A 13,927-nucleotide genomic window follows, 5' to 3' on the forward strand; every position below is an offset into this window, starting at 1 on the left:
TCAAGTGCAAATTCTACTTATCGCCGCCGACGAACAGCAGTCAGCAATGATGCACCAAGCAAGCGCCTACTACAGTGACCCACAAGCAGAAACGTTCGCACACCGAGCGAGGTGGCGCAGTGGTTAGCACACTGGACTCGCATTCGGGAGGACGACGGTTCAATCCCGTCTCCGGCCATCCTGATTTAGGTTTTCCGTGATTTCCCTAAATCGCTTCAGGCAAATGCCGGGATGGTTCCTTTGAAAGGGCACGGCCGATTTCCTTCCCCATCCTTCCCTCACCCGATCTTGCGCTCCGTCTCTAATGACTTCGTTGTCGACGGGACGTTAAACACTACACTCCTTCTCCCAGAAACGTTCGCTGAACGGTCGTTGAGAAGACGCTATTGCTAACCCCTCGGGTGATAGGCGGCCAGCTGCTTTGAAAAGCACACATCCGAAAGCTTGAGAAGTACATGCGTCACGCAGATAATTTCAGAAATATAATAAAAACAAACTCTCCAACTTCCATAACGTCATAAGTTACATAATAGAAGATGGAAGTGTGCAGTGACAATAACCAGTATTTCCTTAAGCACTACGACTGTGAACACTAGTCTGCAACTTATGCCACGCGGGATTAGCCGAGCGGTCTTAGGCGCTGCAGTCATGGACTATGCGGCTGATCCCGGCGGAGGTTCGAGTCCTCCCTCGGGCATGGGTGTGTGTGTTTTTCCTTAGGATAATTTAGGTTAAGTAGTGTGTAAGCTTAGGGACTGATGACCTTAGCAGTTAAGTCCCAAAGGTTTCACACACACATTTGAACTTTTTTTTTTTTTGCGACTTACGGCTGTACGAGCGTGTAAATAAATGCAGTATTACTTCTTTCAGTAGTTTCTGCCTGCGATCTAGAAGTCAGACTTGTTGTCATTTTTTTCTTTGAAGATGGTCTGCCTCATTGTGTCTTTCCTTATACCAACTTTGGTTGCCGGTGCTACCTGTGGATTTATGAACCGTATCGGATGTCTTGTTCACAGTAGACAGATCAGTCTGCATATGCGTCCTTAACCTGACTGGAATGTTATCAGTTAAATGGCAAGCGCATCCACGAGGCCAGGCCTTCAAGCAATGCGACCAACTGAGAAGTATCGTTAGTTAAGCGTGGATTCTAAATCCTGGAACTCCACGCCATTTTCTAAATTTTACTTTTCACAGTACCTATATTCGAAATTTAGCTGAGAAAATTTGGAAACTAATGTGCACTGCCTGACAAAAAAGTAAATAACGCAGGAAGGGAGGAGGAAACAACATGAAACTTCACGGGTCGGGAGGGTACGTAATGTTATTTCAGTGATTAGGAACTACAGTCAAATTGACACAGAATTTGGCAATATTGGCCCACTTACTAGTATCACGTTCCAACCCCTCTGATCCGTATGCATGCACTAATTCGATTGAGAAGGGTGTCATAAAACTCTGTAGGCCTTTAAGCAATGCGAGCAACTGAGAAGTATCGTTAGTTAATCGTGGATTCTAGATCGTGGAATTCCACGCCATTTTCTAAACTTTTACTTTTCACAACACCTTAATATTTGAAATTTAGCTGAGGAAATTTGGTAATTAATGTGCACTGCCTGACAAAAAAAGTAAATAACCCAGACAGGGAGGAGGAAACGACATGAAACTTCACGGGTTGAGAGGGTATGTAATGTTATTTCAGTGATGAGGAACTACAGTCAAATTGACATAGAATTTGGCAATATTGGCCCAATTTTAGTTTCACGTTCCACCCTCTCTGATCTGTATGCGTGCACTAATTCGATTGAGACGGGTGTCATAGAACTGTCGTACCCACTACTGATGTAAGCAAGACACGCAACTACAGCGACTGGTCCAGGCTGTCCTGGATACTGGCCGTGTTCTGACGGGAACAGGTCTGGTGATCTTCCTGGCCAACATTAAAATTACGCAGACAGTTCTAAGAATCACATTTCACCTGTGAACGAGCTTTGTACTGTTGAAAAATGGCAACGCGGTACAGTCCCATGGGAGGGTAACGCATGAGGACGCTTGATGTTTGCCGCTTACCAGACTTCCCATAGTCACTACCAGCCATAATCTGGAGTCATACCCGATGGCTCCCCACACTACCGTATGAAAACAGGGAGTGACACCGTTGTGCCTCTCCAAAGCATTGTAACAATGAGACCTTTTCGCATGTCGCCTCGCCCCTCGCCCATCGCCGACGATGGTCATTTGGGGAAGATCAGAAGCGCGATTCATCGCTGCGCACAGAGTGACGCCGTCCATCAACAGCCAGCGCTTCGCGGGCGCGACAACTCTTCAAACACAGCCATTTGTTTTTTCGTGTTAACGGCAACCTGCTCTTGGGGCGGTAATTCCTTAATCCGGCTACTGCTAGTGCGTGATAAAGGGTGTGGGGTGACACAGAAAATTCTGTGAATCCATCACTTGTTCTCAGGTGGCAGCCACATAAATGATGGTGTTACGATGTGCTTGGTGCAAATTACATCGATCTCCATTGTGACGGTCAGACAAGGTCAACTGGAACCTAGACGACCGGTATGCTTGACCTCATGTTCCCTTGCAGCCCAACCTCGGGCCAGAGTCATATCTGGATGCCCTACAAAACTAAACTGTGCACGATTGAACCTGACAGCCATATGTAGATCCAAAATCAGGCCCTTTTTAAACCCTGTCAGGTGCTAATAACGCTGTTTCACATCAGTATCCAGCATTCCCGTGTCCTTCAACGTGATCGCTCTGCGCTTGTTGTTGCTTGCGCCACCTTATATACCTCATCAGGTCTGGTAACAACAACACTATGAACAACACTAATGTACTGTGGCAGCTACCTGTCACAGAGAATTGCTACCTTAATCATTTACATAGCCGCCTATGATGTGTACGTGTACACTGGTATCCGACCATGTGGTCTGGGCGCCTCAGCCGGCCGGAGTGGCCGAGCGGTTAAAGGCGCTACAGTCTGGAACCGCACGACCGCTACGGTCGCAGGTTCGAATCCTGCCTCCGGCATGGATGTGTGTGATGTCCTTAGGTTAGTTAGGTTTAAGTAGTTCTAAGTTCTAGGGGACTTATGACCACAGCAGTTGAGGCCCATAGTGCTCAGAGCCATTTGAACCATTTTTTTGGGCGCCTCACTTCTTTTGTTAGGTAGTGTATGTAAAAAAAAAAAGTTCTACTACTAAACATTATTTGGGGTGGGAGGGAGATGTCATGACCCCACGCCACCACTGTCTTCATCTTGAATCTGTGCCTATATTCGAAGCTGCAGCGAGGCCACGTTATAGAGCTGGCGACCTGTATATATCGGGTCGGACTCGCTCGCTCGCTTCATTTTCCATTTCCATCGATGGCGCTGCCTCGGGGAGCAGAAAGAGAAACAGCAAGCGGTGTAGGTGGGGGACGGGGAGAGGGTGGGACGAGCTTGTACAGTGCGCCAGAGTGCGCCCGGAAGAATAAGTCAGAGGGGCGGGCTCGCAGGATCCAGCGAAGACCGCCTTTATTCCAGCAGGAGCCAGCGGCACGCAGTTCACAGGAGGTACTGCGCTGCCGTCGCTGCTCCGAGAACAACCGCACATACTGCGAGACGGTCTGGTCCCATGAGTTCGACGGCTGGCCACCCCGTAGAGGAAGTAAATGAGCCTTCCAAGACTTTTAAGGATCCAATAGCCCGTAGCCTTATCTGCCTGCTTAGCTTGTCGATATGGTTTTGCACGTAATGTTCAGTTATAACCAAAAATTCATTTTACAATCTTCTGAAGCAGTGTTCAAAACAATGCTAAAATTAACAAATTAGGCTAGTAAAATTATGCAACCTTGTTTCAGCATACACCATATTCAGAGATATACAGCTAATACGTCCAGAACGAGTTGACGCTTCGAGGAGCGATTTTAGATAAGTTATAGGGGACAATACCGTAATTTCTCTAATTCTTCTCGATTTTTTTTTATTGGCGCTACATACTTTTTTATGCCATTGGAAAGAGCATTCCAAGAGGACTTCACCGACATAATGTGGGTTAGTCATGATCAAACAGTGCTAAAAAATGCTGTTCCATAAAAACACGGGAAACTGCCGAATGTCAGTAATGTCCTGCCACGATATTTCGGCGCAGAGTCAACTGGCCATCTTCAGATGATTACCACTTTAGTAGTATTGGCGAGTACGTGCTGAGCTCTGGTATTTAAAGCCATACTGAGGTGACATTGCGCATGCGCTGCTCAGCCTGCGCGCTCATAACAACTCCGTGTGCTGCGCCTGGCGCCCTCCACGGTGAAAGCTTGGCGTATCGATATCAGGTCAATTTCCATCTTTATGCAGATAACTACCTCGACTACGAAGTTTCTCTATAACAGGATTCCAAGCAGAGTTTAGCTGATAACCACTATCTCGATTGATGAGAGTCTCGTTGTCAGACAATCTTATTTCCACAGATTCATTGATAATCGAGCTCCAAAAATTTTATGTATGGGCCAAAATTTTTGTGTCGTTGCAATTCATGGAATGGTCTGTGGAAAAACAATGTTCGGCGATTGCGGACTTGGTAGGTTGGAGAAGGCGAGTATGCCGTTGGTGTTCCACAATGCGTTCCTGCACGGTTCGTGTTGTTTGCCCTATATATGATTTGCCGCATTCACACGGAATTTTGTAAACACCTTATTTACGCTGAAATATCTTGGCAGGACGTTACTGACATCCGGCAGTTCTCCCGTGTTTTTATGGAACAATCAGAACGCCGGGAAAGCTTTAAACATCATAGTGCTGAAAAACATTATTCTACCACCAGGAGCTATACTAGATATAGCTATGTCTTTGCTGCAAATGGTAACTTAACTGATGAAGTTTTTTTATGGATGCACTTCCATATCAGTTCTGTTTGTTGCCTGTAGATCATCTAGTCGATGCTCAGTTTCCCTCAATGTCTTTGCCTACATATTTTCCGTCACTGTCTCTACAGCATCTGTATACTTTCCTTGAAAGGCGAAAAGTCGCTTCATCGGATGAACAAACTTCATTACCATTGTCTGCATCGATTCGTTCCATAACGTTCCTAGCAAACACAGCACGTCGGGACCTGTCATGAGACTGCAGAGCTTGCAGGAGTCGTGCTTTTCACGCACGGAAACGCAGCCGTCTGTGTAAAGTCTTCATCACAGTGCACTGAGGTACGCCAGTTTCTCTGGAAAGACGACCCATGAATTTCCGCGGACAATGTTGAAAATCTGTACACACGAACAGCGTCGTAAGTCACTCCACATCTAATTGTGTTCTTTCCTGCGCACACCCAAATTATGGTACCTCTAACAAGAAAGAGTGAGAAAGAAAAATTAGACACTATTAGAGCACATCTAGAAGTGTCTGCATAAAAACTACACACATTAAACTGCCACTTACAAAAAATCGTGTAAAGACGTGGAACTGTATCCATAAAAAGCTTATTGAACTAAGCCACCATTTGCAACAAACCGCGTAGCTGTATTGGCATACTGGCATACTTCCGTGGAAACAAATTATTGTATTCAGTGATTCACCGCGTGTTATAAGTCGATTCTGGGCAGGAAATAATGCACGTCAAATTTCATCTGAATTATTCACCTGAATTTATCGCAGCATAGACCTGTGTTATGTAGCAAGTCTTCTGGAGTCGTCGGTGTTTCTTTGTCGACCTTTCCACCTCATTTTACCTCTTCCTGTCGAAGCAAAGCAGCTCGTATATATAACTGTTTCCTGTGTCTAAATGATTTTCAAGAATCGTTTAATGGATCCTAACAGATATTCTGTCACATTTATTGGAAATCATCTTTTTCATGTATTCCTATCTTCGTCTGTCTGTCACTGTAGTGCCGGCCGCTGTGGTCGAGTGGTTCTAGGCGCTTTGGTCCGGAACCACGCGGCTGCTACTGTCGTAGGTTCGAATCCTGCCTCGGGCATTGATGTGTGTGATATCCTTAGGTTAGTTAGGTTTAAGTAGTTCTAAGTCCAGGGGAATGATGACCTCATATGTTAAGCCACATAGTGCCTAGAGCCATTTGAACCATCTGTCACTGTAGTATTTACACAGCTTATCTAGTCTCAATGCCAATCTGCGTCTTCCTCGATGTTGTAGCTGATGTTTCTCCAAGCTGTCCATTCTTATAGTAAGACTTTTCTCTAGACATCTTTGCTCACCCACTAATTCTAATACAAAAGCAAAATTATGGTCTGAGTGGGGCAAAAGTCTACGAAGACTTTTAGCAAACGCTAGAAATATATAATCTGTTTTATTGTACAGATCCTCAGCTAGAGATAAGTTTCTGTTCACGTATTTATAATATCAGTATTGTAATTGTGGTGTCACCGCCAGACACCACACTTGCTAGGTGGTAGCTTAAATCGGCCGCGGTCCATTAGTACATGTCGGACCCGCGTGTCGCCGCTGTCAGTACTTGCATACCTAGCGCCACCACATGGCAGGTCTAGAAAGACGGACTAGCACTCGCCCCAGTTGTACGGACGACATTGCTAGCGACTAGACGTACGAAGCCTTCCTCTCATTAGCCGAGAGACAGTTAGAATAGCCTTCAGCTAAGTTAATGGCTACGACCTAGCAAGGCGCCATTTGTAACATTGCATGTATCTTAATGAGTCTCACTTGTATCATGAAGATTGCTGTATACCAAAGGATACATTAAAGTTAAGTATATTATAAGCTACGTACTTTTCTTGCTACCATTCAATAGTTATCCTGTTCCAGAATTCACGCCCGTCTGCATTACATCGCGTGCCTTTCGGCTACCTCAGAGTGGCGTGGCTCTTGATACGCCACAACAGTAATTACAGGGGAGATTTTTGTTCCCTGGGAATACTTTCCAGACTTCCGCCTCTAGCCATCCCTGTAAGAGGGGTCTAATATAGTTTTTACTCAGTTTTGAAACGGTAGCATTCACTTTATGTCTGCTGGAACCTATTCCGAAAGTACAAAAATTACTCCGGAAAAGTAAGGTTTTCCCAAACGTGAAAAACTGGTCCAAGTTGCAACATCGCCATATACCAAGGAAGAAATATTTTATTCAACTTTAAAAGTTGCAATCGAGAAAATCTTGCGAATACTGTATTTTATGGCCTGTGTGTTACATTCTTACTCTACTACACACCAGTAATGAAAAACTGGAATCAAATCAAGACTAAGTGTTATCAGAAAACAGTTACAAGTTAAAAGCTTTTTGAAATAGAAGCCGTTGTCAATTGACTCAAATTTCCATTTTCAAGATGGGAAAATCTTTAACTGCCTTTTGTCTCAAGGCACAAGATGATGCACGACAGCGAAGTATGGCATAAACGTCCAATGATGTGTAGCTAGTTTCAAAAATATACAGAATTTTAGTCACCATGAAGCTCTGCAAAGAATTAACAGTATCTTCAGAATAGTTTTAATACACTACGCGGCTCTTAAATATGCAGAACTCGCTTCACAGAACACCTTATGTTTCACAACAACAAAAACAACAGATGATGATGATGTTTGGTTTGTGGGGCTCTCATCTGCGCGATCATCAGCGCCCGTACAAAGTCCCAACTTTTATACTGCCCAATTCTTTTACCCAATCCAAATAGCCACTGTCACGAATTCTGATGATGGTGGTGTAATGATGAGGACAACGCAAACACCCAGTCCCCGGGCAGAGAAAATCCCCAACCCGGCCAGGAATTGAACTCGGGTCCCTGTGATCCAGAGGCAGCAACGCTCGCCACTTTTTTTTTTTAATCTCATTTTCTTCTATAGTGTTCGATTGTTATTTGAAATTGTTCGGGGCGGACGTCCGATGACACCCGTTAAGGTTCTACGTTGATCCGTTCAGTCTCCTCTGACCACCACTAGACCACGAGCTGCGGACAACAACAAAAAATACCGGAGTCTCCTTACTGCGGTTTTTAGCGTGCACTTCTTCGTGTGATTCTAAAATAAGATACTAGATTGAAGCATCGACCAGGTAACATATGTTCCGTGGTACAGAATTCTCCCCTGCATAAAGTATTTATGATATTTGTAGTATGAGAGGGAGTGTAGGCCTGTTCTATTATTTAGGTAAAATACAGTCGTATATGTCAGGAAGGACACGGTTTCAATACCTAGAACAAACTTATATCTACTCTTCGTTTGATATTTTTATCTGTTTCATAAATTATAGTCTAATAAAAATTATATTTGATTGAATTTTCTGATGTTGAGAAATTAGAACAAACGATCTGTTTTACTTGGTAAAAAAAAACATTCAATAGCCAGGAACGCATAAATTTGTCTTTATTTTTGACAACCGAAAAGATACAACTGTCATCTTCTGGTCTTCATAAATTTTTGCAACTAAACATGATCATTGTGAGTTAGAGCCTCACGCAAAGTTGTCGTTTTGGTGGATAAGATATGGCTCTTAATGCAAAAGTTTGTCAGAAATAAAACATTTAAAGTTAACAAGCACCTTGTGCACAAGGCCACGTATGTATTCGCCCACACATGATTGTCAATTCTTACAAATCACAATACGTTCTAAAACTCACATCTGTACATCTGTTTTCGTTTGCGTGGCACTTTCCAAACATTGAGGATCCGCAGTGGACGAGGTATATAGTTGCAGCATGTCGAGCGAACAGTCCAGGCGCGCACGACTCACAGTGAGGTTGGGTCATGGGTCGTACCTGCATAGAACTGCCCTCGGAAGGCCTACAGTCATGGTACGCGTCGGAATCTTGACGCCACAGTACCGCAGCACACCGACAGAGATGCCGAAACGAAATGGTGCAGCCCGTCTCATCAATGTGAAGCGTTATTAAGTTTTCGCACCTCTGTCGGCTGTGCTATGTTTCCGTGGCGCCAAAACTTCGGTGTATACCAGACGGTAGACATATACTTGTTAACATTAATTACGGAGCTTCACTTTTTACAGACGATCTTTATATGTTCGTTGTCTTCAGACTTTATTCACTCCTGTTCCAGCCTTTGATAAATGATGTGCAACAAATTAAATGACATATCCAGTCTCACACATATGGGCACACCCGTGGCTCACTTAGATAATCAACGCTGGATGTAAACATACAAATAATGTCATGATACAGTCGCTAAAAAGTTACATGTACGATGTGATTTAGCTGTTGCCGCTACCGATGTGGTTTGACGCAACCCACAATTCTATATCTGGTCTTCAAATGTCAAGCGCGTGATTTTTATATCCTTCGCTCGCTACACGCAGACTATTAGTCCTATAGAAAATAATGAACAGGACCTATTTGTATGAAATTAAATGTGGTTAAATTTTGTCCTGGGATACGTTTTCGCTGGAGGCCACGGTTTTCAAGTTATTCAAGAAAAACGTAAGAAAGTGACGACCAAGCGCACCTCCACTCCCACATTCACCCCTCAGCACTCAGTATTTCTAGTATGTTGCACGTTATTTGTTGCCTTCAGACTTTATCCACTCCTGATCAGGTTACAGCCTTTTATAAATGATGTGCAGGAAATTAAATGACTCCGACTACACGAACTATTCGCGATATTCGATCTTTTCTGATCAGTATATATTTGGTTATTACGACACCAGTATAGTTGGCTATTTCGTTAATGTTATTAATTTAAAGGGCCCCCTGATGGTAATGAAAGAGAAACGACTTTCGTAAACGTTACGGTGAAACTATTTATGTTTGCAAGTCAATCCAGAATCAACTGTTACAAGCACGGTGGTTTCGTAGTAATAAGGCCTGACGAATGCAACTACGTAATTCTTTACTTTATGCCGCTAATATTCATCAAATTTTTAGGTAAAATTACCCAACTTCAATTTTATAATTTCTATGTGCTCGAGTAAGCCGATGGAATAATACGGCCTGTCAGTGGAAACCAAGAAAAGTCGATTGTGGGAAATAATTAGTGCAGTCGCAAATTTTTCTACAATGATAGGATGGAATGTCATGAGTAACATACCACAAATGCTAACCGGTGGGGGCTGAGTGTGTGTGTGTGTGTGTGTGTGTGTGTGTGTGTGTGTGTGTGTGCGTGTGTTCAAATGGCTCTAAGCACTAGCGGACTTAACATCTGAGGTCATCAGTCCCCTATACTTAGAATTGCTTAAACCTAACTAACCTAAGGATATCAGACACATCCATGCCCGAGGCAGGATTCGAACCTGCGACCGTAGCACCAGCGCGGTTGCGGACTGAAGCGCCTAGAACCGCTCGGCCACAGTGGCCGGCGTGTGCGTCTGTTCGAAGGTCACTTTTGTACACTTTTCTTAAATACCTCGAAAACTAGAGCCTCTAGCCATAATCTATCCCGGTGCAAAGTTTAACTACATTAAATTTCCTCCAAAAGATTCTGTTCATTTTTTTTTTTTTGTGGGGCTAGCAATTCGCGCGTAGCAAGCGACAGAATATGACACTCTCGCGAGTGTCTTTTGAACGTCGGATAACATTGCTGGTTGCATAAAACGATGTCGGTAGGGGCAGCTGGATCACCTTGTACGTTTATACAGCGACACATCATGCTCGTGAGCAGTCTTCACCTTGGTGGAAAGTTGTTGGGCCTGAAGCACTAAGCACTGCAAGAAACTGGCTGTCACGTAGTATCGCACTGGGCTGCCGAAAACGATATGCTCGATGTCATGATCCGAGCCACGGTCGCATAGGGGTGAGTCAATCAATCCAAGCTTCTGAAGGTGCAGTCGAAACCGTCCTCGGTTAAAGCGGAGGCGGAACATGGTGACAGGAAACTTTCTGTGATACGTGCGAAGAGAGTACTCGGTCGTCCACGGATGCTTTGTAGTAAAGCTGCGTAGTGTCTGGTAAGAGAGAGTGGCATTTTTTGTTCCACAAGGTTCTCATCTGCTGTCTCAAGAGTCACAGATACTAATTTAATTTCGTTAATTTAACTTATATTGGCTTTATATTATTTTGATGAATTAACCACACCAGCGAGAGATTTAAAATTGTATAAGTAACCATCTTATAGTTGGCTGCCATAAAAGATTCGAAAAAGGGAAGAAGGATAAGTGTTTAATATCCCGTCACAACGACATCATTAGAGGTGGAGCACAATCTCGATAAGATACGAGAAAATAGTAACAAGCAGTGACGATACTAGAGAAGAGCATTGTGAATGATAAGGCAATGGGAAAGAGGTTGCCCAGAAAGTAATGCACCGCATTTTTTTCTCATCCGAAAACGAATGCGAAACGTTATTTATGTATAATTTGAAGTCTTCTGAGTGAGCGTGCCAAGTTTCCGTCACTTTTGACAGATAGCGTAGCTGCAGGATAGTTTGAAAATGGCGTCTGTAGGTGAGGTACGTTACAAGGAACGTGCCGTCATTGAATTTCTCACTGCAGAGAAAGAAACTGTGCGGATTATTCACAAACGCTTGTGCAAAGCCTATAGAGCACCTGATGTCGACAGAAGTACAGTTAGTCGCTGGGCACACAGGGTGAGGTTATCAGAAGGCGGTTCGGCGGAGCACCACGATTTCCTGTTGTCGGGGAGACCATCCACGGCTGTCACACGTGACACCGTTGACGTAGCCACCTAGGACTGGCACTTGTTTGGGTCATTAAGGGATGTCATTCGTGGAAGACGTTTTGAGGATGAGGAGGAGGTGATTCACACAGTGAATCACATGCTCCGCCACCAGGACAAGGACTGGTACCGACAAGACATACATTCCCTTGTTTCACGCTGGAGGAAAGAACGGAATGGAGATTCGTGAAAAAATAGGGTGTGTAGATAAAACACTATTCTTCCGTCTGTGTAAGTCTCATTATGTTCAATAAAGAATTTATGAAGAAAAAATGCAGTACATTACTTTCTGGGCAACCTTCGTATCTTTGTTGTGCATAGTGGATCTTCACCACATCTTTGCAGATGCAATTGGCAGAATTCCTCTCCGGCAGGCTGATATTGCGACGGAAAGGGCACACTGTACATGCCATGTCCATGGCAAGAGCCCATGCAGTATCGTTCAGATTAGAGGATGATTAAACCCCAATACATACTTAAATTCTGCGTAAGCTGTTTCCAAGTGCTCCTTCCATTCGTCGCATTAGTCCCTCCTCCACAACAGGAGTGCGATTAGTGTGAAGTATGCCACGATCCACGTCCGAGTCTGCCAGTCCCTGAAAAAGACATATGGTACCCTGCGTTCTGGATATTTTTCAGTTTACAGGATACGGGCGTGAAGGCTCTCTCCATCTGCCAGACCATAATAGATCTTATCTGCCATTTCTCAGGTGACACAACAAGCTTCCATTATGCTGGTAAACGTAAGATGAAAGTACAGTGTAAAAGCATCTCACAAACTTATCAAAACGTAAACTGTTTCTATTAGAACTAATGTATGCACTGCATTTACCCGCAACAGCGAATACTGTTTACAGTCTCAACAGATGGGTATCGCACACTGTATTCATGGACAATAACAGACGAGTGTGTCCTATGCTCACTGCATATTGCAACTCGTTCGTAATACGAAATAACTTCAAATAAAATTAGATCTCGAAGATTTTTCTCGGGCAATTCTCCCCTGCTATTCCAAAGTCATTCACTAGGTTTATCTTTAAATTGTCGACTTCTTTAGGTTTTGTATAGCAAATAAAGTGTCTGAACTCTCACTCGACAATGTTACCTTGTACGTAAATCGTTCCCGATTTTAAACGGAGTTGTCACATCACTTAATTCTGTTTTTCTTTAGGATTTAATTAATTTTACCTCTGTAAGTTAAATGTGGCTCACTCCCGCGAGATATTTTGTTTGACAAATGTTTTATGCTGCGGAGTTCGCTGGAACACTGGATGGCCTTACAAAATGCACGACTGCCAACCACTCATTGTCAGCCATGAAACGGACGGCACTGCGGGGGCGTTAATACTGCAGCGACCTCCCGTCGTCACAGTCGGCTGCATCCGGCCTCAGTTGGTCAGATCTATTCCGGTCGCTTTCCTCTTCCAGGAATAGCCGGCTAATACAATGACCACAGCCTGCATACGGATCACCATAATGAGCACGATGCCAGTCATGTACTCTATTTAAATTTTGGCTCTGCATCCTTCAACGCTGTTTTCCATTCATCTAGAATGCAGATATTACCACCATCTACGAAGAACTGAAGGTTATGTGTGCGTCGACGCTAAATAAAACGTTACAAGAGACATTTTTACATCAAGACCTTGCCATTTCAAGTCAACTGTTGCTTCAGTCGGTTGTAACAAGAGGTAATCTTAATGGTGTCCTCTTTCCCACTCTGAAAAATACTGATAGCCAAGCGAATGTTAGTCTTGTATAGACCAAGTTGCTATACAGTTTTAATGTGCTGCAGCCTGTACATAAAACGTACAGCAAGCAGAAAAATTAACTCTATAGAGGTTTTTTTGTTCACATATGTAAATTTCCTTAACGAACATCTATAGAACGTGAATAATTTCGACGGCAGTTACAGTACGTTAGACACGTAAATCATACTTCTAAAATTTATTTATACTTTTGTAGCTATGCCTCATTATCAGCTTAATCAAAATACGCCACATAATCATATACGCAATTTGGCTGTTCGCTACTTACTGCTACTATAAAATTTTACGTTCCTGCACCTATATACATCCTGAGGCGGCAAAACTCATAGGATACCTCCTAATATCGTGTCGGGTCTCCTTTTGCTAAGTGTATTGCAGCAGCATGACGTGGCAAGGACTCATCAAGTCGTTGGAAGTTCCCTGCAGAAATATTGAGCCATGCATCCTCCAGAGCTGTCCATAAGTGCCGGTACAGGATTTTGTACACGGACTGTCCTCTTACGTCCCACAAATGTTGGGTGAGGTTCATGTTGGGTGACCAAATCATTCACTCGAATTGCTCAAAATGTTCTTCAAACTAACCGTGAACAACTTT

At 43.7% G+C, this 13,927-nt stretch overlaps 1 protein-coding gene and 1 non-coding gene across 2 annotated transcripts in view; both read left to right on the forward strand.

The window, feature by feature from the left end:
* Positions 1-13,927, forward strand: part of LOC126101356 (tachykinin-like peptides receptor 99D) — a 474,069-nt gene that overhangs the window by 179,527 nt on the left and 280,615 nt on the right. The gene's annotated exons all lie outside the window — the stretch shown is intronic.
* Positions 2,953-3,036, forward strand: Trnas-gga (transfer RNA serine (anticodon GGA)). Its single transcript is given in 2 exon segments — positions 2,953-2,992; positions 3,002-3,036. It is a non-coding gene; the product is annotated as a tRNA-Ser (tRNA).

The sequence above is a fragment of the Schistocerca cancellata genome, chromosome 9 (genome assembly GCF_023864275.1).
Source record: "Schistocerca cancellata isolate TAMUIC-IGC-003103 chromosome 9, iqSchCanc2.1, whole genome shotgun sequence".
In the NCBI taxonomy this organism is placed as follows: domain Eukaryota; kingdom Metazoa; phylum Arthropoda; class Insecta; order Orthoptera; family Acrididae; genus Schistocerca; species Schistocerca cancellata.